This window comes from Abramis brama (assembly GCF_963993115.1).
Source record: "Abramis brama genome assembly, chromosome: 1".
Classification (NCBI taxonomy): domain Eukaryota; kingdom Metazoa; phylum Chordata; class Actinopteri; order Cypriniformes; family Leuciscidae; genus Abramis; species Abramis brama.
In genome coordinates, this window is record NC_139963.1 from 52,660,034 (window position 1) to 52,682,693 (window position 22,660).

Genomic DNA, 22,660 nt, shown 5'->3' on the forward strand with positions numbered 1-22,660 from the left:
GGCAGAGGAGGAAGAGGACGTGGAATGGGTGACCAACCCGCAATGGACCCTGAAGCTTGTTATAATTTTGGGTGAAAAGGACACTGGAGAAATGACTGTCCGGATCCTCCAAAGAAGAGAGGATTCCAACAGCCACCAAAGCCACAAGGAGATTGAAAGAAGGAGGGGGAGGGGAGCGACGGTGAAGGGTCTGACTCCCAGGTGGTAAATATGTCTAATCTTATCTCTTTTTCTGCTCATTGCAATGAAGAAAATGTGCTTGCTGTTTCTTGCAATGAAGAAAATTCGCTTGCTGACACTGAAAGAATGTATAAAGCATTTGCAAAATTACCAATGATTGACATTAGTGTTGAGGGAAAGAAAATTAAGTTCTAATTTGACAGTGGAGTGACGAACTCAGGAATTAAAAATGAACAATTGCCTGATTTAACTGTATTATGGAAAATGGGCAACCTCCAGAAGTGCCACAGGGCATCTGGTAAAGGAACCATATACAGCAGATTTGTCTTGTCAGATTGGTGATCGCTCATTTTCTCATGCTTTTCTTGTAACTACTACTTGTCCTTGTAATCTTCTGGGAAGAGATTTGATGTGTAAACTAAAGCTGAACTTGTATTGTGATGACAGTGGCCTCACTGCTGATATGAGTATGGTGTGAATGCCAACTGAAACATTATATGTTTTTGAATGGAGCACTCCTCAGTGTGGTCTGCAAAACAAAGCCACAAATAGGATGCCTCCTGACCATGATTTCATGGAAGAAAGTGATTTGCATTTTACATGTCATGTTAGCAGTGAGCCAGATGAAATTTTTGCTGAAAAATGGTCTGAACTAGAGATTGAGGAACTGAAAACCTCAGAGTTAGTTTGGTCCGATAAATGGTGTGCTGTAAAGGTTGAATTGACTGATAGCCAAGCATCACTGTATGATGTGGAGGGGGCCGTCCCTCACATCTCTTTAGCTAAACCACTGACTGCAGAGTGGAGAGAATTGGGGCTTTTTGTGAAACAATGTGACTCACTAAAAGATTGGTGGCCAACCACTGACAAAAATGTGTGGCAATCTGAGAGCACAGGGTTTTACAAACAGTCACTAAGAAAACATATTAAGGGAATCAGAACTGTTGAAGTGATGTGTGATAGTACAATGGCAAAAAAAAATGAAGAAATTGATAAAATTATTAATCATAATAATAGGAATATGCATTCTGTGATAATTAGGAAATTTTGAGTAATGAATAAACTTTTATGAGTTAGACTTTAATTATGTATTTATGTAGATGAGATATATAAAACCGAGCAACATGTACTCTTAAAGTGTTTAATCTATTTGATTGTGAAAAGTTAGGTTTACATTCACTGTGTTAAACTCAAACACATGGCGACTGCATCGGACAATTGAAAATTGATATCCTAACGTTCAGACACTGTCGCAAGGGGAATGCCACAGTGTGTCTACGTTCAGTAGTTTCTGTCGTCGTCGAACTTTGTTACCGTTCATATTTGGTGGTATTCCACTCCTAATATATGTTCCCCATTCAGTTCATAAACTGCTAAGGCAGACAAAAAATGAATGAATGAATCTCTGGCCAGAGAGGGGTGTGTGGAGTGTGTGAAAGTGAGTGTGTGAATTATGGTTTTCAGAGACATAAATGATGTCAATCAAAATAGCTGTATCTAAACAGATTAAAATATACCCAACAAAATAATGGCCATGGATGATTTTGGATAACTATCCTGAGCTGGGTTATTGTTGTGGCAGAAATAAACAATGCCACCTGCGCAGCGTATAACTTTGGGAAGGCAGAGAGCAAGCAAGCTTGCCCTGTCCACCCCATACTTAACTTTTTCCTTTTACAGGATGTCATGATGGATCTCATCGAACAGAACTGATTCTGTTTCAAATGTATAAAATATTGTCTTGTTACTGTTTAACATGAAATTTTACAGGTCTCATAAAAAGGACGACAGGCCAGACAAGCAGATGAGTTAAATGATGTTGTCACTAACAAAAATACTTAAGGTCTCCATTCACAGGTTGTTTTTGTGGTTCACTCCACAAACAAGGTCCCATCTGGGGTGCAGTGACACCTCCGTCCAAGCATCTCACCTTAGACTACACCAACCAGCCCTCAACAACCCCACACACCAACGGCAACGCACAGCGTCAAGTGAGGGACCAAGGACGTGCTAGTAACGTTCCTCCCTTGCCAACGAGGGAAAGCCCATTGCAACGGTTCGCAAAGAGTCACCCTGGTGAAGATGGAATATCCATGGGGCAACGAGATGATCAACACATCTGGAGGAAGATGTGAACCAACTAATGGTTTAAGCTTAGCATAATAATTAATTGTGTGTTATGTTAATTGATGTTTTTATTCAGTTCAATCAAACTGTACGACTGAGAATTGATATAGATCTCATGATTTGAACAATTACTAATTAATTTGAATATTTCAGTTACACGTAAATTAAGAAGAGGAAAATCTCTAAATTCTGTAGAGTATAGGGACTCTAAATAGGTGCATTACTGTAAAGATAATAAATAATCTAGGGACTATTTTTGAAGAAACTTGAGGGGTTTAGAACCCTAATTCAGATATCATAGATGCTAAAAAAATTAATAGTGGTAATAATTGTTCTCTAATAAGAGAGGATAAGTTACTTTGCTGGACTAGGTCCGAATAGATAATAGGGTAAACTTCTATAGTGATTAATTAATGACTAAATTAAATATTTTTTAGGTGTTTCCATTTGTTAAAATAGTAAAAGAAAAACTTTCAAAAGGAGATTGATTTTGGGAAACATATTTAATTTCTGGATTATTATTAGTCCGGCTTCCAGAAATGAAATCTGGACTTGTTTTGTTGAGAAAGGTCTTCAACGAATTAAAAAAATTATGTAGGGAGCACAAAGTTAAAACCTAGACCAAGAACAATGTAACACTTTTGAATTTGAATTTAACACAGTTGAAATGTTCAATTTAAAAACTAAAATGAATCTAAACAGTTAAGACATTTCAGTGAAATAGAATATTTGCTCAAAGCAAAATTCTAAAAAAGCTTTCTTAATTCAGAATGAAGTTACAGATTTAATGATCTGGATCAATGTATCCATTATGAATTATTCCGCATTTCCAACAAATAGAGGCAGGACATGTTATGTCCATCAGTTAATTCTGGAAAAAATAGGATTTTAGAATAGGTAATAAAAGATTAAATGACATGTCAGCAGCTAAAGCTATTCTCATGGCAACAGCTGGGTGAGAGTTAATTTTAAAATTAATGACTGTTTGAAACAAGATAATACAATTATTGATATTTGTGTTAAGGATAAAAATGAAAATATTTTAGAACTTTTTGGTTAGATTTTATTACACAGATCCTTAAAGGAGAAGTTCACTTTCAAAAAAACTTTTGCTGATAATTTACTCACCCCCATGTCATCCAAGATGTCCATGTCTTTCTTTCTTCAGTCGCAAAGAAATTAAGGTTTTTGATGAAAACATTCCAGGATTTCCCCCCATGTAATGGATTCTATTGGGACCCAAACGGTAGAAGGTCCAAATGACAGTTTAAGTGCAGCTTCAAAGGGCTTTAAACGATACCAGACGATGAATAAGGGTCTTATCTAGCGAAACGATCGGTCATTTCCAAAATAAATAAAAAAGTTTAAGTTTTATAAGCACAAACGCTCGCCTTGCTCTGTTCTGTGATGCGCGTTCGTGACGTCACGTAATACGCAATTACGTTGAAAAGGTCACGCTTGACGCGTTTACAAATGTGCGGAAGGAGGACCATATACACATTTTCAAATGTATTTGTGTCAGTTTATCGTTTAAAATGCCCATTTCGTGTGCGTATCCTGGGTGTTTTAATATTAAAAAGCCAAAAAGAACATTTTCTTCAGGACAGAAATTTTTCAAGCGTGACCTTTTCAACGTAATTGCGTATTACGTGACGTCACGAACGCGCATCACAGAACAGAGCAAGGCGAGCGTTTGTGCTTATAAAACTTAAACTTTTTTATTTATTTTGGAAATGACCGATCGTTTCGCTAGATAAGACCCTTATTCATCGTCTGGTATCGTTTAAAGCCCTTTGAAGCTGCACTTAAACTGTCATTTGGACCTTCTACCGTTTGGGTCCCAATAGAATCCATTACATGGGGGGAAATCCTGGAATGTTTTCATCAAAAACCTTAATTTCTTTGCGACTGAAGAAAGAAAGACATGGACATCTTGGATGACATGGGGGTGAGTAAATTATCAGCAAAAGTTTTTTTGAAAGTGAACTTCTCCTTTAAATAGATCTGACTAAGTAAAACAATAGCCTAAAAGCTAGCAAAATAAGGTTAAGAAAAATGGTTAATCAGCAGGTATCAGCCTGTTAAAGGCCTAATAGATCAATGTGATTCGAAATTTAGCAAAGGATAATGAAACTTGATTCAAAGTTAAAAGGCAATGTACTATGGTATGTTTAGTTTTTTACTGAAAATAGAATTAGATTGCTTGAAGATAGAATGTTGGGAAGAAGATGAAGAAGATGGAGAAGATGGTATGTGTATGTGGTAACATTGGAAACAGGTAGTATTTTAATTACAACTTAGGATGCTAATTAAAGGAATATTTGACAGGTATTCTAAAGTAAAAGATGGAACATGGTATAATTAGAGATATTAGGTGGTATTAAAGTCACTGACTTATAACTGTTATAGGAAAGGCCAAACCAGGCAAATCTGATTATGGAGAAGTAAATGTCAAATTGTGTGTATGTTCTTTGAATGAACATGGGGTGGATTGTAATGGAAATTTTACATTTAGATGTGTTCTTTTACTTTTAGGTGTGTGCAACTTGTGTTAACGTTGAACATTTATTTTTACTCATAAGCATTTAAAGAAATATAATCATATAAGCTTGCAGGAACAAAATGTTCTGGGTAGCAAAGAGACTATGAGTACTCAAAGTGACCTATTGTGTACTTCAAGTGTGAAAAGTATGTGTCCAGCTTTGATGAAAATAGAGATAAGCAAAATGTGTGAATAAGAGCAGCAGCTAAAAACAGGAGACTTTTGCAGACGTGATATTGTTCTGTCTAGATAGAATTTATGTTAGACAAGAGATCTTGAACAAAGACGTTTCCTTTTAAGGTAAACCAACACTCAAAAAAATGATTTTAGCTCTTTGTTCAATTTCATTAATTAAAATGAGCATATACAACACAACCCTTCATAGAAATGATTCCAGCTTAATTTCATTAAATGTAATCAATGTAATTTTTTAAAAATTTGGTTTACCAAATTTTTTTTAATTGAGTCAACATGAATATTTTTCGTTCGTCTTAACCAGATGTCACTCAAAAAAATAATTTTGGCCTCTTGTTAAAATAATTAATTACAATAAGCAAAAGTAACACGATTGTTTAATATTGTCACAACTTAATTTAATTGTGTTCAATCAACCTAATTCATTTGTGTGAAAACTACATGAATCATTGTTGTTGACATCTAACTGGGCAGTGGATCTGTAGTTCCCAGCATGCTTTGCAAGGTCAAATTAACTAAAGTTATAATGTTGGTTATTTAAGGCAGGACAAAAACTAAATGTAGTTAACCTGACAAAACTTTATCTAGCAGGAATGACTAAATTAATTTAAATTCATACAACAAGATTACAACAAATTATTTCAAACTATTTCGATTTTGTTGGAAAAATGTAATTCAATTTCGTGGAAAACCTTTCCTTAATTTAATTAAGTTCGTTCAACAGATTATTTTTTTGAGTGAAGGCGATCTTTTGAGACAGACCAGGATGTGTTAAGGGTATATAGCTGGGCAAAAGGGAACTAACCTTTGCCTTCTCATATCAGACTCTGACTGATGTGTGAACAGCCTTTCTTGCAAGAAATAAAGATCTTTATAACTTTTGAAATTTCCAGCTGTCTTCCAATTATTATTTAAAGTCGTGAAAGTAATTTCCACGACAGTTCATATTCTGGGCTCATCTGCTTTTCTGTAGGATAATATGGTTTATTAATAAGGTGTGTACAGCATTTGATCTTTATCACTGAAGTAGTCTATTAAGCCACATTAAGATTATTCTTTTATTATAAGGGTTTTCTATGGGAGGAAAACGTTTAGCCTAATGTGCAATTAAACGCAATGTTCGTATTCTGGGCTCATCTGCTAATCTGTAGGCTACACATGCTTTATTAATAAGGTGTGTACAGAATTTGATCTTTTAACATGAATGTCCATTGGGCTATTGTTTCAGCTTTTTGAAGGTAGAAGTATGATAAAGACATGATTGGCTATCAATTTTATGTGGATAAAGGCATATTTTGTACATGACTACACATGTCCTTATAAGGCCAAAAAAATATGTAGTTTTAACGACATAGCATCTCGTTATTACGAGAAAAAGATGTTGTTTTAACGACATAAGATCTCGTTATTACGACAAAAGATGTTGTTAAAACGACATAAGATCTAGATCTCATTATTACGACATAATTGAGTGGAAAAAATAATATGTATGTGGTAGCAATGCGTCACTGTAACAGTGAATGCGCTGCATGGATGAGCTCAACATATCGTCTTCATGTGATGCTTTCTGGGAGAATCGAGTGAAAGAACCGGAGTGTTATATGAACACACTACTCTCACTGTTTATACTAAACATGTCATAGAATATACATAAGTATGCTAATTGGGACACACCATAAAAGTCCATGAAATGAAACTAAAACAACAACAATCATACTGTAGAATATGACAGTCATATGTTGATGAGTGAACACTGAAGATAACTCTAGCATTATGCACTGAAAAGCGCTGATGTGAGAAAGACAGTGATGATGTACCTTTAGAAATGTGTGTGTTTATAGTTGAGGGATCCTGAGAGTGTGTGATGTGGACTGGATTCACTGCTGTCGTTGAATTAGCTTGAGCTGTGAAGATGAATGTTAGTTCAGATGATTAATACTGTACAATATGACATTCATATTTTAACTTTGATCATCACATTACATAAAAAGTTCATATTTTTGCTGTAAAGTTTCAATTCCTTTATTATTTTCAGCATCACGTTTTGGACTGTTACTTCACTGCAGTTCATTAGTTTGAAGCAATGCTTTGAGTTACTCTTCTGTGAGAGTCAAAGAAGCTTTTGTTCCCTCAGTTTGTTCTGGTTCAGTGATACTGATAGACCTTAGTGTTACTGACATTATGAGGGTCTTCTAACACTGTTTTCTCACCTGAATACTTGACAGTGTATCTGACTGAGGTCTTGAGTTGATTTATGAGAGTAAGCTGACATCTCCACTCTCTGTTGTCATCTTCATTCAGGAGTGTTGTAGTCAGAGTGATGATGATACAGTGATATTGATCTGATGATGATGATATCTGATATCTGGAGTCTGTCTTCAGATCAACACTAGTCTGATTCACCCACAACAGCTCAAATCCCCCATAACTGACCAAATCATCACAGGAGAGTCTAGTATATGCATACAACTGATAGGAGAGAGTCACAGAGCGGCCTGGACTGATCTCAGTCTGTGAGGATGAAGATGATGATGATGATGATGAAGATGGAGACACTGAAACTGAACACAAGACACAAATCACAGACACTTCAATCATCATCTGAGTTTAAAGGGAAACTTTTAAATTGACCACATAATCATAAATTTACCATGAAGAACATGCAGATAAACATATAACACAGTATATATCAGTGATCATTATGTTATATGTTAATAAATGAAAACATAAAACATACCAGCAGAAAAAGCAGAAAACTAAAATACACACTGTAAAAAAACTGCGCTGATAAAATACATTAGACAATAAATGAGAGCCGTGCCACTAGATGATGATTGTGACCTTTAACAAACAGCCATTGTCATCTGATCCTGTTTTCTTTCAGCTTTTTTGCAATGGTAAATGTATTTAAAGACAAAGCTATCGCAGCCAAAGAAAAACTAATGTTCAAAAGTCAAGGGTCCAGAGCCCAAATAAAGCAAACACAATGAAATGAAAATACAATGACATCTAAACCTCTGTCACCTGTCAAGAGCTTCTGTAGACGTCTGACAGAAATAAAGTCAGTCTGGTTAGTCATAAGTGAAGCTGGTAATGCTGTTTGTGGAGTTGTTTAATCCTCCTCTGCTGAGATCTTCACAGATTTAATGTCTTCTTTTCTTTTCAGTTGATTTCATATTTTTTCTGTTCTTCTTGTTCCTCTTTCCTTCAGTGATTCTGCTTGTTAACAGCAGGTGTTCATCAGTGTCTGAATTAACTCACTTGTTTTTATTCACTCAGTCAAGTGGACTATATTAGTGAACTAATGTAGGGAATAGTGAATGAGGGAGTATGGTGTGTGTTTGAACAGTCTCTGAGTGTCGACTTTGAGCTGGTAATTCATAGGCTACTTTCTCGAAAAAGACAAATATCTCCCAGAATGCATTTGTTTCTACGTTATATTGTTGTTTTAATGTCAAAATGTGGCCATTTGTTACAGTGCACACTGTAAAAATTTGCTGTAAAAAAAACTGCCAAATTTTGACAGTAACAAAATTGGGGCTAAAATCGTGCCGTGTGAACTCAGCATTAGATGAAATCAACTGAAGATAAAAGACATTAGATCTCTGAAGATCTCAGCAGAGGAGGATTAAACAACTCCACACACAACTTTACCCTCACTTAAAGCAAACAACACACTCTCCAGAATAAACTATTAGTCTTTATCAGAGAGCTGTTCAAATCACTGACACACTCTTAATATGAAGATAATTCTTCATCATCAGATGTTTGAGTGACACTATGTCCAGTATCAGGAATAATACAGTATGATGTGTGTGTATCAATACACAACTCTGCACTGTAAAAAATGTTTTAACAGTAATAATAATTTTAACAGTAGAAAACTGTAAAAAAGCAACGGAAAAGAAATGTTAATTCCTTAACAGTATGTAACAATGTACCCTTACTATATACAGTGAAAAACTGTAATAGCTCTCACGGGACATTTCATGTAATTTTACATTAATATACTGTTAAATGTACGGATTTTGGAAGTACACTGTAAAAAAAAAAAATTACCGTTGCATTTACCGTACCTTACCGTAAAAAATACGGTAGCAATTGTTTACTAATTTTACAAAGTTTTACATCATCGAACTAAAAATTACGGTAAAAAACTGGCAGCTGGTTGCCAGTGATTTACCGTAAAAAATACGGTATAAATATTTATGTTTTACGGCATTGAACTAAAATTTATGGTAAAAAACTGGCAGCTGATTGCAAGCGATTTACCGTAAAAAATATGGTAGTAATATTTTAGGTTTTACGGCAGTGATCTAAATATTACGGAAAAAAACTGGCAGCTGTGGTTGCCAGTACTTTACCGTAAAAAATATGGTAGAATTTTTTTTGCTTTTACGGCACTGAACTAAAGTTTACGGTAAAAAACTAGCAGCTTGCAAGTGCTTTACCGTAAAAAATACGGTAAAAATTTTAGGTTGTATGGCACTGAACATCGAACTGAACTTTTATGTAAAAAACAAAACAAAAAAAAACTGCCAGCTGTGGTTTCCTGTAATCTAAAAAAATATTGTATTACAAACCAATTTGTCATAATAAAATGTATTATTGAGAATTACCAGAGGTTCAGACGTTGATGTTTTATTGAAAATAATAAAGTTTGAAGTTACCATTATGGAGATGAGTGTTTGCTGTAGTTGGGCTCTTGACCCTTGACTTTTTAACTTTAGATTTACTCTGACTGCTTTAACTGTGTGGTTATATAACACAAATGTTATGGCATTAAAATCATAGAGAAAATTTGACCAGGTGATGTTGGCAGGTTAATGATGACATAATTGTCATGTAATGGCCTGATTCACTGTTCTTATAAAAAAGTCTTATCTTTCACTTTATGAGCAAAGTTACAATATCAATATATTTCATATTGATATTGTAAGATCTCTGTAATCCCACATGAGAGCCAGCAGTGTGCAACAGATAATTTGAAGAACTTTATAAATACATGGTGTAGATAAAAGGTTTTGAACCACTGAGCTATTGAAACCAACACAGACGTTCAGCGTATGAATCTCAACAACGGTGACAATCAACACAATAATCAGATAAAACTCTGAACATCACAAAACAAGCTACTAAAAAGCTGCAACAAAAACAACAAAAAAATAAAAGCAGATATAATAATAAAAGAAAATACTAAGGCAATTCAGCATAATGTATTCTGCTGCAATGCATGCTGGGAGATACTGATGAGTTTTGATTGGAGGCTCCATCAAGTGCACTGCACTTTTATCATCACCATTGTTGAGATTCATACGCTGACTCTTGATGTCTGTGTGTGTCTAAAAGACAGAGTAGTTCAAACCATTATTGTGCACAAAATTTAAAAATTCTTCAGATTATCTCAACACTGATGGATCACATGCTGTAGAATCATAGGGCTACTGAAATCAATAGTGTAAAATTAATGACACATATAATCAAATACAAGACTCTATAAGAGCTCAGTGAATCTAACATGATGATTGCCATCATCGATACACAACCAACATCACGATTGATTTTCTCTCTGATTTCCTAGCCATAATCAACATGTCTTATAAACACAGAGTTACAGCAGGCAGAGAAAAACTAATGTCAGAAAGTCAAGGGTCAAGAGCCCAACTAAAGCAGTCACTGATCTCCATCATGGTGACTTCAAATGAAACAATAAATCATCAACATCTAAACCTCTGTTAATTCTCAAACAGAACTGTAGACTAGGGCTGGGCGATTTAAATCGCGATATTGTTATGCGCATCTCGTCAGTAAAGCCGGTTCCTTGATTAGTAGTAAATCGCCATCACCTGCTTTCAGATGGAGCGGCATTTACTACAAAGAGCCGTAGTTAACTGACAAGCTGAGCCATATCGCATTAATATCGCGGACGTATCGCCAGCGATATTTAAGTTAATGAGATAATTAAGTGATTAATTTAGTGATGATTGAACATTATTGAAGACACCTGATGTTAACAAGCAGAATCAATGAAGGAGAAAACCTCAAATTGTAAGCCACCGTTATGACGATCAATGGTTGCTTTAGTTGGACTCTAGTCTTGACCCATATATTATTAACTTTAGATTTTGTTTGGCTGTTGTGTCTGGCTTATAATCGCCAGTTGAACAAAGAAAAAAGCAATCTGATGGTGTTGGTTATATTATGACAATCATCATTTGAACTTGATCACTGAACTCATTAAAATCCTTCTTTCTGACTTCGATTTATGTTGTTAGTTACAGCATAACTGTGAATCTGCATAAATGCCCAGAATTTGTGATATAATATAAAGGATTTCTTAAAAGTTGTTTAAAAAAAAAAAAAAAATCATTCTTTTAGGCACACACAGATGTCAAGATTCAGTCTATGCATCTCAACAATGGTGACGAGCAGAATATTCAATTAGGAAAAGTAAATTACATAGACAATTCAGATCATAATTTATTCATACCGCAATGCATGATGGGAGCCATTAATGAGTTGTGATTGGTGGCAGCCACTGCAACATGCTTTATTATTGTCACCATTGTTGAGATTCACAGGCTGATTATTGATGTCTGTGTTTTAAATGAATTTATCTGAATATCTTTTGATCAGAAGAATGTTTATTAAATATTTTGAATTAAAGTACTGATAATCGTAGGCTGAAGAATCACAAAACTGCTGCTAACAAGTAGAATCAAACTATCTCAATATGTTTCCTTTTTCAGGACACAGCATGACTATGTCAAAACATAACCAACACTATAAGATAACATTTTACTTTGTTCATTTAACTGTTATAAATCAATAACAACAGACAAACAACAGTAAATATTAAAGTAAACATATAATGGTCTAGAGCCCAACTAAAGCAAACACCCATCACCTTAATGGTAACTTACAATTTGTGATTTTCTCCTTCAGTGATTCTGCTTGTTAACATCAGGTGTCTTCAATAATGCTCAATCATCACTAAATTAATCACTTAATTATCTCATCAGCCCTAAATGCCGCTTCATCTGAAAGCAGGTGATGGTGATTTACTACTAATCAAGGAACCGGCTTTATTGATGAGATGCGCATAACAATATCGCGATTTAAATCGCCCAGCCCTACTGTAGACGTCTGACAGAAATAAAGTCAGTCTGGTTAGTAATAAGTGAAGCTGGTAATGCTGTTTGTGGAGTTGTTTAATCCTCCTCTGCTGAGATCTTCACAGATTTAATGTCTTCTTTTCTCTTCAGTTGATTTCATCTAAAGCTGTGGCTGAAGTCAGTTGTAGTTCTTGTGTTTCTGCTCGTCTGTTTTTTCTGTTCTTGTTGTTTCTCTAAATGGACATTCCCAGAATTCCCTGTGTGACACTTCACATTTGATGCTATTTCATTTAAATAATTATGTTTCTTCTTGGTTTTTGTTATCAGTTTTATACATTTGGGGTTTATATTACATCATATATTGTTTAATGAATGTTTATGGCATTATTTGGAGTCATGTGTGTGTGTGTCACCATGATGGTGTTTTGTGTTTGTGTGTATGACACTGTGCACCTTCTTAATATTAACATGTGCCTCAGTTTGTGGAAAACTAATGGTATACTTAAATCATTGTGCGTTTTTCTTTTTTACCATCTGTGTTATTATGATGGTTATCAGTATATTACAAAAATATAAAGCAGACTTTAATACTTTAATGAAATTTAATGATAACATTCATTGGTTTATGTAATATAGCGGTGAAAACTAAAAGGTTCCTACTATATTTTTTTTATGGTAAAGTACTGGGAACCACAGCTGATGTTTTTTTTTACCACACATTTAAATCCTGCTGATGTTTTTTTTTTTTTTTTTTCAAAGTAAGGTTGCAACCATATTTTTGACGGTAAAATACTGGCAACCAAGCAGAGTTGTATAGTCCAGGGGTCAGAAAGTAGAAGTCCTGCCATAGTTTATTCCACCCATGAACTCAGTCAGCTGATTTCACTAATTAGTTCTCTCTCCTGTCTGAATTAGCAAATCCAGGTGATTGGAACAAAATTCTGAGCAGGACTTTTACTTTCTGAACCTGGACTTTACACCTCTGGAGAGAACAGAAAAAGAGACGAGCAGAAACACAAGAACTACAACTGACTTCAGACACAGTCTTAGATGAAATCCACTGAAGAGAAAAGAACAGAGGTGTAAAGTAAATCTGTGAAGATCTCAGCAGAGGAGGATTAAACAACTCCACAAACAGCATTACCAGCTTCACTTATTACTAACCAGACTGACTTTATTTCTGTTAGAACTCCTTATTGAGATGCGTTTAATTTGAAGTTACCATAACAGTGATTAGTGTTTCCATTAGTTGGGCTCTAAACTCTGATTTTATCTTTTGTGTTTTCTGGCGGCGGTGACAGTGTTTGTTAAACACATTTGCAGCAGCAAAGAAAGCTCAGTTTAATCAGGGCAGGTGATGATGGTTACCTGTTGATGGTTTTATAATCATCTTGAAGTATTGTGCTCCACTGATGCTTTTCAAATCTAACAATTGTGTTCCATTAATATTTTCTCTTCACAAATCCTGAATTATTACCGTATGAGATATAGAAGTAATATAGGAATCAGTTAAAAGTATTTTATAAACTTGAGCGCTAAATCTACTATGACAAACATCAATAATCAGCGTATGAATCTCAACAATGGTGACAATCAAAAGTCCCTTGCTGCAATGCATGCTGGGTACCAGCATAGTACAAAACTCCCAGCATGCATTGCAACATGAATAAATTATGCAGCTGAATTGTCCTATTATTTTGTTTAATTTTAAATATTTGCTTTTATTTTTTGCTGTTGTTTTTGTAGTGACATTTAGTAGCTTTTTTGTAATGTTCAGAGTTGATCAGTTTATCTGAATATTTTTGATTGTCACCATTGTTGAGACACACACGCTGATTGCTGATAAGTGTGTGTGTGTGTCACACTGAAGGTAAAATTTTTGTTCTCATGTTAATTAAAATATTTTAACTGATTGGTATAATGCTGCTTGATCTCATGCTGCAGTAACACAGGGCTTATGATATTGATATATTAATTGAGCAAAACAATTGTATTACACAAATTATATCAGTGATTCAGGCAATGACATCATGATTAAAATGCCATCAACATGTAACCAACATCACCTGCCCTGATTAAACTGAGCTTTCTTTGCTGCTGCAAATGTGTTTAACAAACACACTGTCACAGCAGCCAGAAAAGACAAGCAACATCATAAGAGTTAAGAGCCCAACTAATGGAAATGCTAATCACTGTTATGGTAACTTCAAATTAAACACATCTCAATAAGGAGTTCTAACAGAAATAAAGTCAGTCTGGTTAGTAATAAGTGAAGCTGGTAATGCTGTTTGTGGAGTTGTTTAATCCTCCTCTGCTGAGATCTTCACAGATTTAACGTCTTCTTTTCTCTTCAGTTGATTTCATCTAAGGCTGTGTCTGAAGTCAGTTGTAGTTCTTGTGTTTCTGCTCGTCTCTTTTTCTGTTCTTTTCAGAGGTGTAAAGTCCAGGTTCAGAAAGTAAAAGTCCTGCTCAGAATTTTGTTTCAATCACCAGTAGGGCTGGGCGATTTAAATCGCGATATTGTTATGCGCATCTCATCAGTAAAGCCGGTTCCTTGATTAGTAGTAAATCGCCATCACCTGCTTTCAGATGGAGCGGCATTTACTACAAAGAGCCATAGTTAACTGACAAGCTGAGCCAAATCGCATCAATATCGCGGACGTATCGCCAGCGATATTTAATGCAATATGGCTCAGCTTGTCAGTTAACTACGGCTCTTTGTACACAGCAAAACCTCCAGTGTTAAATTAACACTCCTGGGAGTGTATGAGTCCACACTCAAAGAGTGTTTAAGTTAATGAGATAACTAAGTGATTAATTTAGTGATGATTGAGCATTATTGAAGACACCTGATGTTAACAAGTAGAATCGCTGAAGGAGAAAATCGCAAATTGTAAGTTACCATTATTGTGATGGGTAGTTGCTTTTGTTGGGCTCTGACCCTTTTATGTGTACTTTAGATTTTTTTTGGCGGTTGTATCTGAGTTAAAATTGCCAGTTGAACAAAGAATAAAAAGTGATCTGATGGTGTTGGTTATATTATGACAATCATCATTTGAACTTGATCACTGAACTCATTTAAATCCTTCTTTCTGACTTCGATTTATGTTGTTGGTTACAGCATAACTGTGAATCTGAATAAATGGCCAGAATTTATAATATTAAAGATTTCTTAAAAGTTGTTTAAAAAAAAAAAAATCATTCTTTTAGGCACACACAGATGTCAAGATTCAGTCTATGCATCTCAACAATGGTGAGGAGCAGAATATTCAATTAGGAAAAGTAAATTACATAGACAATTCAGATCATAATTTATTCATACCGCAATGCATGATGGGAGCCATTAATGAGTTGTGATTGGTGGCAGCCACTGCAACATGCTTTATTATTGTCACCATTGTTGAGATTCACAGGCTGATTATTGATGTCTGTGTTTTAAATGATTATGTTTGAACATCTTTTTGATCAGAACAATGTTTATTAAATATTTTGAATTATAAGTGAAGTACTGATAATCATAGGCTGAAGAATCACTAAACCAATCTATCTTAATATGTTTCATTGTTCAGATCACAGCATGATTATGTCAAAACATAACCAACACTATAAGATAACATTTTACTTTGTTCATTTAACTGTTATAAATCAATAACAGCAGACAAACAACAGTAAATATTCAAATAAACATATAATGGTCTAGAGCCCAACTAAAGCAAACACCCATCACCTTAATGGTAACTTACAATTTGTGATTTTCTTCTTCAGTGATTCTGCTTGTTAACATCAGGTGTCTTCAATAATGCTCAATCATCACTAAATTAATCACTTAATTATCTCCTCAGCCCTAAATGCCGCTCCATCTGAAAGCAGGTGATGGTGATTTACTACTAATCAAGGAACCGGCTTTACTGACGAGATGCGCATAACAATATCGCGATTTAAATCGCCCAGCCCTAGAAGCTGGTAATGCTGTTTGTGGAGTTGTTTAATCCTCCTCTGCTGAGATCTTCACAGATTTAATGTCTTCTTTTCTCTTCAGTGGATTTCATCTAAGACTGTGTCTGAAGTCAGTTGTAGTTCTTGTGTTTCTGCTCGTCTCTTTTTCTGTTCTCTCCAGAGGTGTAAAGTCCAGGTTCAGAAAGTAAAAGTCCTGCTCAGAATTTTGTTCCAATCACCTGGATTTGCTAATTAGCAGTTTTTCAGCCAGGAGATAGAAATCAGCTGACAGAGTTAATGGGTGGAATAAACATATGGCAGGACTTCTACTTTCTGACCCCTGGACTATACAACTCTGGTGTCATTAGTATGAGAAAAAAAATTGATTTTAATTGTCGGCTCGGGTCGTGCTCGGACATAAATATCTGTATGCCTGTCGGGCTCGGGTCGGGTTCGGTTACTGCTCTGTCGGACGCGGGGCAGGCTCGGACAGAAAAATTCGGCCCGATCCGCACTCTAAAATGTATATATGGTGTTTGGGTTGTTTTCAATAAAAAAAAATTAGATTTAATATATCATACAGTTGTTTGTTGTGGTGGTGATTAGACGAGATCTGTGGTGACGTCAGAGTCGTACTGCATTGTGGGACTTGTAGGTGCCTGAAGTGTACATTTGAAGTAGACTCGCTCCCTCTGTCAAAATCGAGGAAACGAGGGTCTGTCCATATAAACTTCCCTCGTCCACTTCACGAAGTGGAACACACTTCAAAATGGCGGCAGGGATTCCCCCGAGGGGAAGTTTGCAAGTGCGTGTCTAAAAATGGACTGGAACGCAGCAATAGTGTGCGTTAAACGTGTGAGAATTGCATATACTGTGAACACACTGTCTCACACATCTGCTCTGAACAGTTTATTGGCTACTTTTGCACACGAGAGAATTACTGTTAGTCTCACTTCTTTATTTTAGCAGTTTCCCTCATGACGTTAATATCAAGAAATAAAATAATTACATTATTAGTGAAACATTTTTTTGTTACTGAAAAGGTTTCCACTATCCATGACTAACTTGTAGAAAATTAATTGTAAAATAGTTTTTAAGGTATTTTGAAATGATTAACATCAGCTCCAGTTTGGTGAAACAGAAAGTATTTGCAGACACTTCATGAGCGTCTGTAAAGCAGATATTAAATGTCTTCAGGAAGAGTTTCTACACATGGATTATAATGTTCTGCTTTACTCTCTCCAGCCCTGAGAAAATTGATCAGATCCGCCACTATATTTCGCACACACAATCTATCTATTTATCTATCTATAGCAGGGGTCGGCAAGTAACTTTGGTCGCGGGCCAATATTTTTTTTAGCCAGTAGATGGCGGGCCAGCTACACAGAGTAGGCCTGGATACAAATTAAATACTCTTATATAGGCCTATAATCGCGGAATATGATGGGTTCGTCACGTCCGTGGATCATTCGTTCAATCGTTTTTTGTTTGTTTGTTTTTTTCAAATTAAAACCAAAAATAAAAAGATGAAAAACGACTTGTTTTTCCATTATTTATTTATTTATTTATTAAAAAAATATTCTTAAGAAAGAAATATTATTAAGAAAATATTATTTTCTGATTGTGCTCAGATCAAAAATAGAAAAAAATAATTACTGAATTAGACAAATTTTAATTTTGAATTTAACACCTTAGGCATGATATATCAAGGAAATCATTTTAAACAGATCAAGTAGCCTACTATTGTGGTAACAGATTACAGCCATTTTAATAAAGGTGCATGTGAATAGCAATCATGCCTCATTCGCTTACAGTCCGACTTTTGAACTTTATTCCTTTTTTATTATTATTATTTATTCGGGACACACACCTAAGGTTTAAGAAGGTCTGCGCGGGACTGTTTTTTCCGTCCCGCTCCCACAAGGTTCTATTCAGCAACTGCTTAAAATACACTCGGTGTTCACCCGCTTTATTTCCCGACCTGACGGTCCGCAAAATTTAGATCTCGTTTCCATAATCTCACATTCAAATGTCTCTAACGGAAAGAGAGAGATTAAGTAGCCTATAACAATTATAAATGGCTATACAAAAATTGTGTTCGTGTCAACATAAAATATTATTTTAACATTGTAGCCTACAGTCAGCAGAGAAAAAAATGCCACAGGAAAAATGTATGAAATATAAATAACATAAATTGAATAGGACAAAGCCCACTCAAATTTCAAAGCAACATAAACGAAAATCATATTGCCCTACTGAGAAATGAAGTAGGCTATTTTCTGCCGAACTATTTCAAACATCCTTGCAAAAAAAGAATGTTGTTGACTGACAGCTCCTCAGAGGTGTGCAGGTGGTCAAGAATTAAGCGCGGATACGCTGTCAAAAGATGTTGGAAGTGGGCTATTGTCAGTCAGACCGCCCGCTCCGTCCAAAGTACAGCAGACTTCTGACCGCTAACGTCTTTTGACGCGCGAATGCACACAAAGTGGTCAAGCATATAACTAGACGCGGCAGGCGCGAATTTGACGCGCTATTCGCGGCCGGTGTGAACGCACAGTTATAGCCTACTTTAAAATGTAATCCTGCGCCGCATGGCGGTGAAATCGCAGCGCGACTACGGCTTTTCTCAAGTATTGGAAGAGTTTTGTGCAGCATTTAGGACTTCCAAAATAATCCGGCGGGCCAGAAAATATTGCTGGCGGGCCAGTTTTGGCCCGCGGGCCGCCAGTTGTCGTTCCCTGATCTATAGCAAGGTAAAAGTGATACGGCCCCTTTAAGAGCGTTTCTTTGTGGGCGGAGGTGTGTACGCGATTAGATTTCCTGCGCTTTGTAAGACCGGAAGAGCAGTTGATTGCGTGGGCTACTGGCTTTGTTTTCCGTTTGAGACTTCAAAGTAGGTAATCGTAAATTAAACTAACAAAAAAAAAAGCCTAAAGGAGCTGACATACAGCAATAACACCTCCTCCATGCTCAGGCATTATCGAGCACTGCATGAGCACGCACAAACTACTAACAATCCACACAGTAGACAAAGTCATTGATAATAATAATAATAATAATAATAAAAAACATTATTTAAATAATATTTTAGGCTCCTACAATACACCTGCATTTTATTTTATTATAGATTTCCAAAAAAGAAATGGTGAATGAGGCCCTGGTTAACATGGTCATCACAGACTCCCAACCCTTTTCCATTGTGGATGATGATATTATCCCAACTCGAAAGGTATGTGATTAATAAAGTGGTTCATCATTATTTAACAAGTTAAAAGTAAGAGTAGCTGCATTTATTTTTATCCACAGGCTTTGAAGGTCATGGTTGATCATAAACACAAGGAGGCTAAGGAGAAGGCCAGAGAGCCGTTGCAGAAAGTTGCGACTATAAGCCTTTCCTCGGACATGTGGACATCCCTAAACATGGATGCCTACCTAGCAGTAACTTGCCCTTTTACAGATGACAATGACAAGCTCTGCACTATTTAATAGGTGTAGAGCATTTCCCTAAGAGCCATTCTGCTGAGAACTTGGCTACTGGACATATCAAGCTCATGGAGGAGTGGGGCATAAAGGATGAAGTGAAGTGCCTGGTAACTGATGCTGCAGCCAACATGATAGCATGTGTAAGATCATTGAATGTTAGGCATGCGATATGCACTAAACCTTATTGTGAGGAAATCTTTTGATGACATCAGTAGCTTCAACGACATTTGATCCAAATGTAGGAAACTGGTGACCTATTTCCGAACCAGCACTACAGCAAAAGAGAGACTGGCCCAAGTACAGGAGCAGATGGGGAGACCAGTTCTGAAAATGATAATTGAAGTGGACACTCGCTGGACCAGCACTTGTAACATGCTGGAACGTCTCTGTCAGCCGAGAGAGCCAGTGGGGGCAGCCCTGGCCTCTCTAAAGACTGACGTCAGCCCTGGAGTATGAGGCAGTCCAGGATGCTTTAGATGTTCTTGCCCCTTTCTGCCAGGATACAGTAGAGCTTTCGGGAGAGAAAAGGGTGTCTGCCTCAGTTTGACAGAAACGATGAATAACGAGTGTTTTCCTGTTTACTGTAGTAAGAGGGTGGAGTTAATGATCACGTTCCACAAGTGATCATTACAGTAATTCCACGTTCACTATCAGGATCTTTTCAGGTTACATTTTAAACACACTTCTAGAAGTATAGAGGAGAGCACACACTAACACGGGGTTAGTTGTCACACACTTGTTTTAAATAGAGATGTTCCAATACCCTTTTTTCCTTCCCGATACCGATTCCGATACCTGGACTCAGGGTATCGGCCGATACCGAGTACTAATCCGATACCTGGGTGTGTATACAGCTGCAATTCATACTAGCCCTGTATGAATTGATAGAATTATTTTATAAAAGGTATTTTAGTTTTACAATATAACTGTATAAAAAGTGCAACAAATAAATCTAGGAATCTAAAAAATTATGAATAATAGGGGTGTAACGGTCCACAAAATTCACGGTTCGGTTCGATACCATACACTGGTGTCACGGTTCGGTACGTTTTCAATACAGCAAAAAGAAAGAAATGCCAGAGAAATTTCCTTGATTTACATTTTTTATTTATTTATTTTTTATTAACATCATAAAGTATGATCATTTTTTACTTTGAGCAATGATGGAGCTATAATTGACATATAAAACAAAAACAGCTCCTTATAAAAAAAATGAAATGTAATATTGTAGTAACGTTAGTTATAAACAAAGGTTTATTTTACTTCAGATTAACATTTGAGGGCAGCAATTTTATTCATAATTTCAAAATAAAACCAACGTAACGTTACTTGAAAGCACAATGTTCCTGGTTTCCACGTCAGCGCTGTTTGATCCGTTAATAACGGAGAAATGTGAATGTTTCTCACTAACGTTAGATCTCGCAGCGATGTTATTACTTCTGTGGCGAATTCAAATGCTTTCTTTACTGGATCTCTTAGCGCTGTGTAGCAACAGTGTAGCTTGATCAAGATCGGCTCGCGCTGCATTGTTCCAAACTGTTTAATGGTCCGTGAAGCACAAAATAACGAGTAGCGCAGTTTTGTTCCGTTTTCATTACGTTTGCCATTTGATGTTGGGCGTCAGCGTCTCTTACATTATGCGCTTGCCGCGCGCCTGCATCTGAAAATTTGCGTTTTCATTTCTTCTTCGCTGCTCTGAACAGTGGTTGCTTATGGCAACAGCACAACTTCCTGTTTTGCCTCAAGCAACCACTGTTTAGAGCAGCGAAGAAGAATGATCTCCGATTTGCAGCGTAAAGCAAAGCTAGCGTGCATAACTAGGTATTGTTTAATAAAATGGTATCGGATCAGTACATCTACCCATGTACCGATCCGATAGCATTTTATTAAACAATACCTAGTTATGCACGCTAGCTTTGCTTTACGCTGCAAATCGGAGATCATTCATTCAATCGCCGATACCGATGCCAGAATTTTTATTGGTATCGGCGGCATTTCCGATACTAGTATCGGAATCGGAACAACCCTAGTTTTAAATACTTTAGAAGACACTCGCAGGGTTTAAATCCCAGTTCCTCAGGCGGGGCATGTTGTCACACTACGTTATAATGAGCCCCTATTAGAACTATGAAAAAGGGAAAATAGCAGAACAGACCATGTGTAGAGTTCAGTGAGCGATTAATCAATCATCAAACATGACTAAACTTATTCTTATTGCTAATGATTTTTTCTTATTTCTTATTGTCAATAAACTAAAATCATCTATGAAATAGAATCTTACATAATTCAAGCACATTTAGACCATGATGTCACTTCCTGGTTTGTGTGAAGATCTGTTTCAGAAGATATGAAAAATTAAACAAGACACTTTAACGCACACATTGTTGTATTGTGTTTGAGCGTGTGATTAAAACACTAATGTTTATGATTTTTTAATTAATAATATTTTTGCAGCTACAATTTTGTTGATAGTGTTCCTGAGCTGTGGAAGAACATTCATGCTGCCCTTGTACATTAGACAGTCTGGATACAAGCACCTTTTTATATATATATATGAGCAGAGTCCAAAAGTATAGCCAGAAAGGTGTCTTTTTAAAAGAGTGCCTGATCCTCACTGTTTTCCTCTGGGATTGGGTCAGGAATTGACTGAATAATCTCATCAACCCTCTGCTGGTAGATGCTGGAACAACACCATCATGGCAGTAACATGATTTATTCATTGACAGATAAAGCCAATGCTTCATGTTAAATGTTAGTGTTCATGTGTGTTTAAAATCTGCTAAATAAAGAGAAATAGGACTATCACATATGCAAAACCTCAAATGATCTCTTATAGATTATTTAACTGAGAGAGTTACTCAGGAGAATAGAGAAAGCTCAGATATGCAAGACTCTGAAATGGACTTTAAGTGTAGCATTCAGTGTGATTTCCAGATGATGGAGATTTTGCAGGATGCATTTGAACACGTTCAGAGAATAGCTCTGTTCTCAGAATAGGTTAAAGCGCTGATAAAGCTGTGAAGCAGATTTGAGGAAGTGTCTCGAGACTGTGAAACATGGTGTCCAAATGTTCAGCATTTCC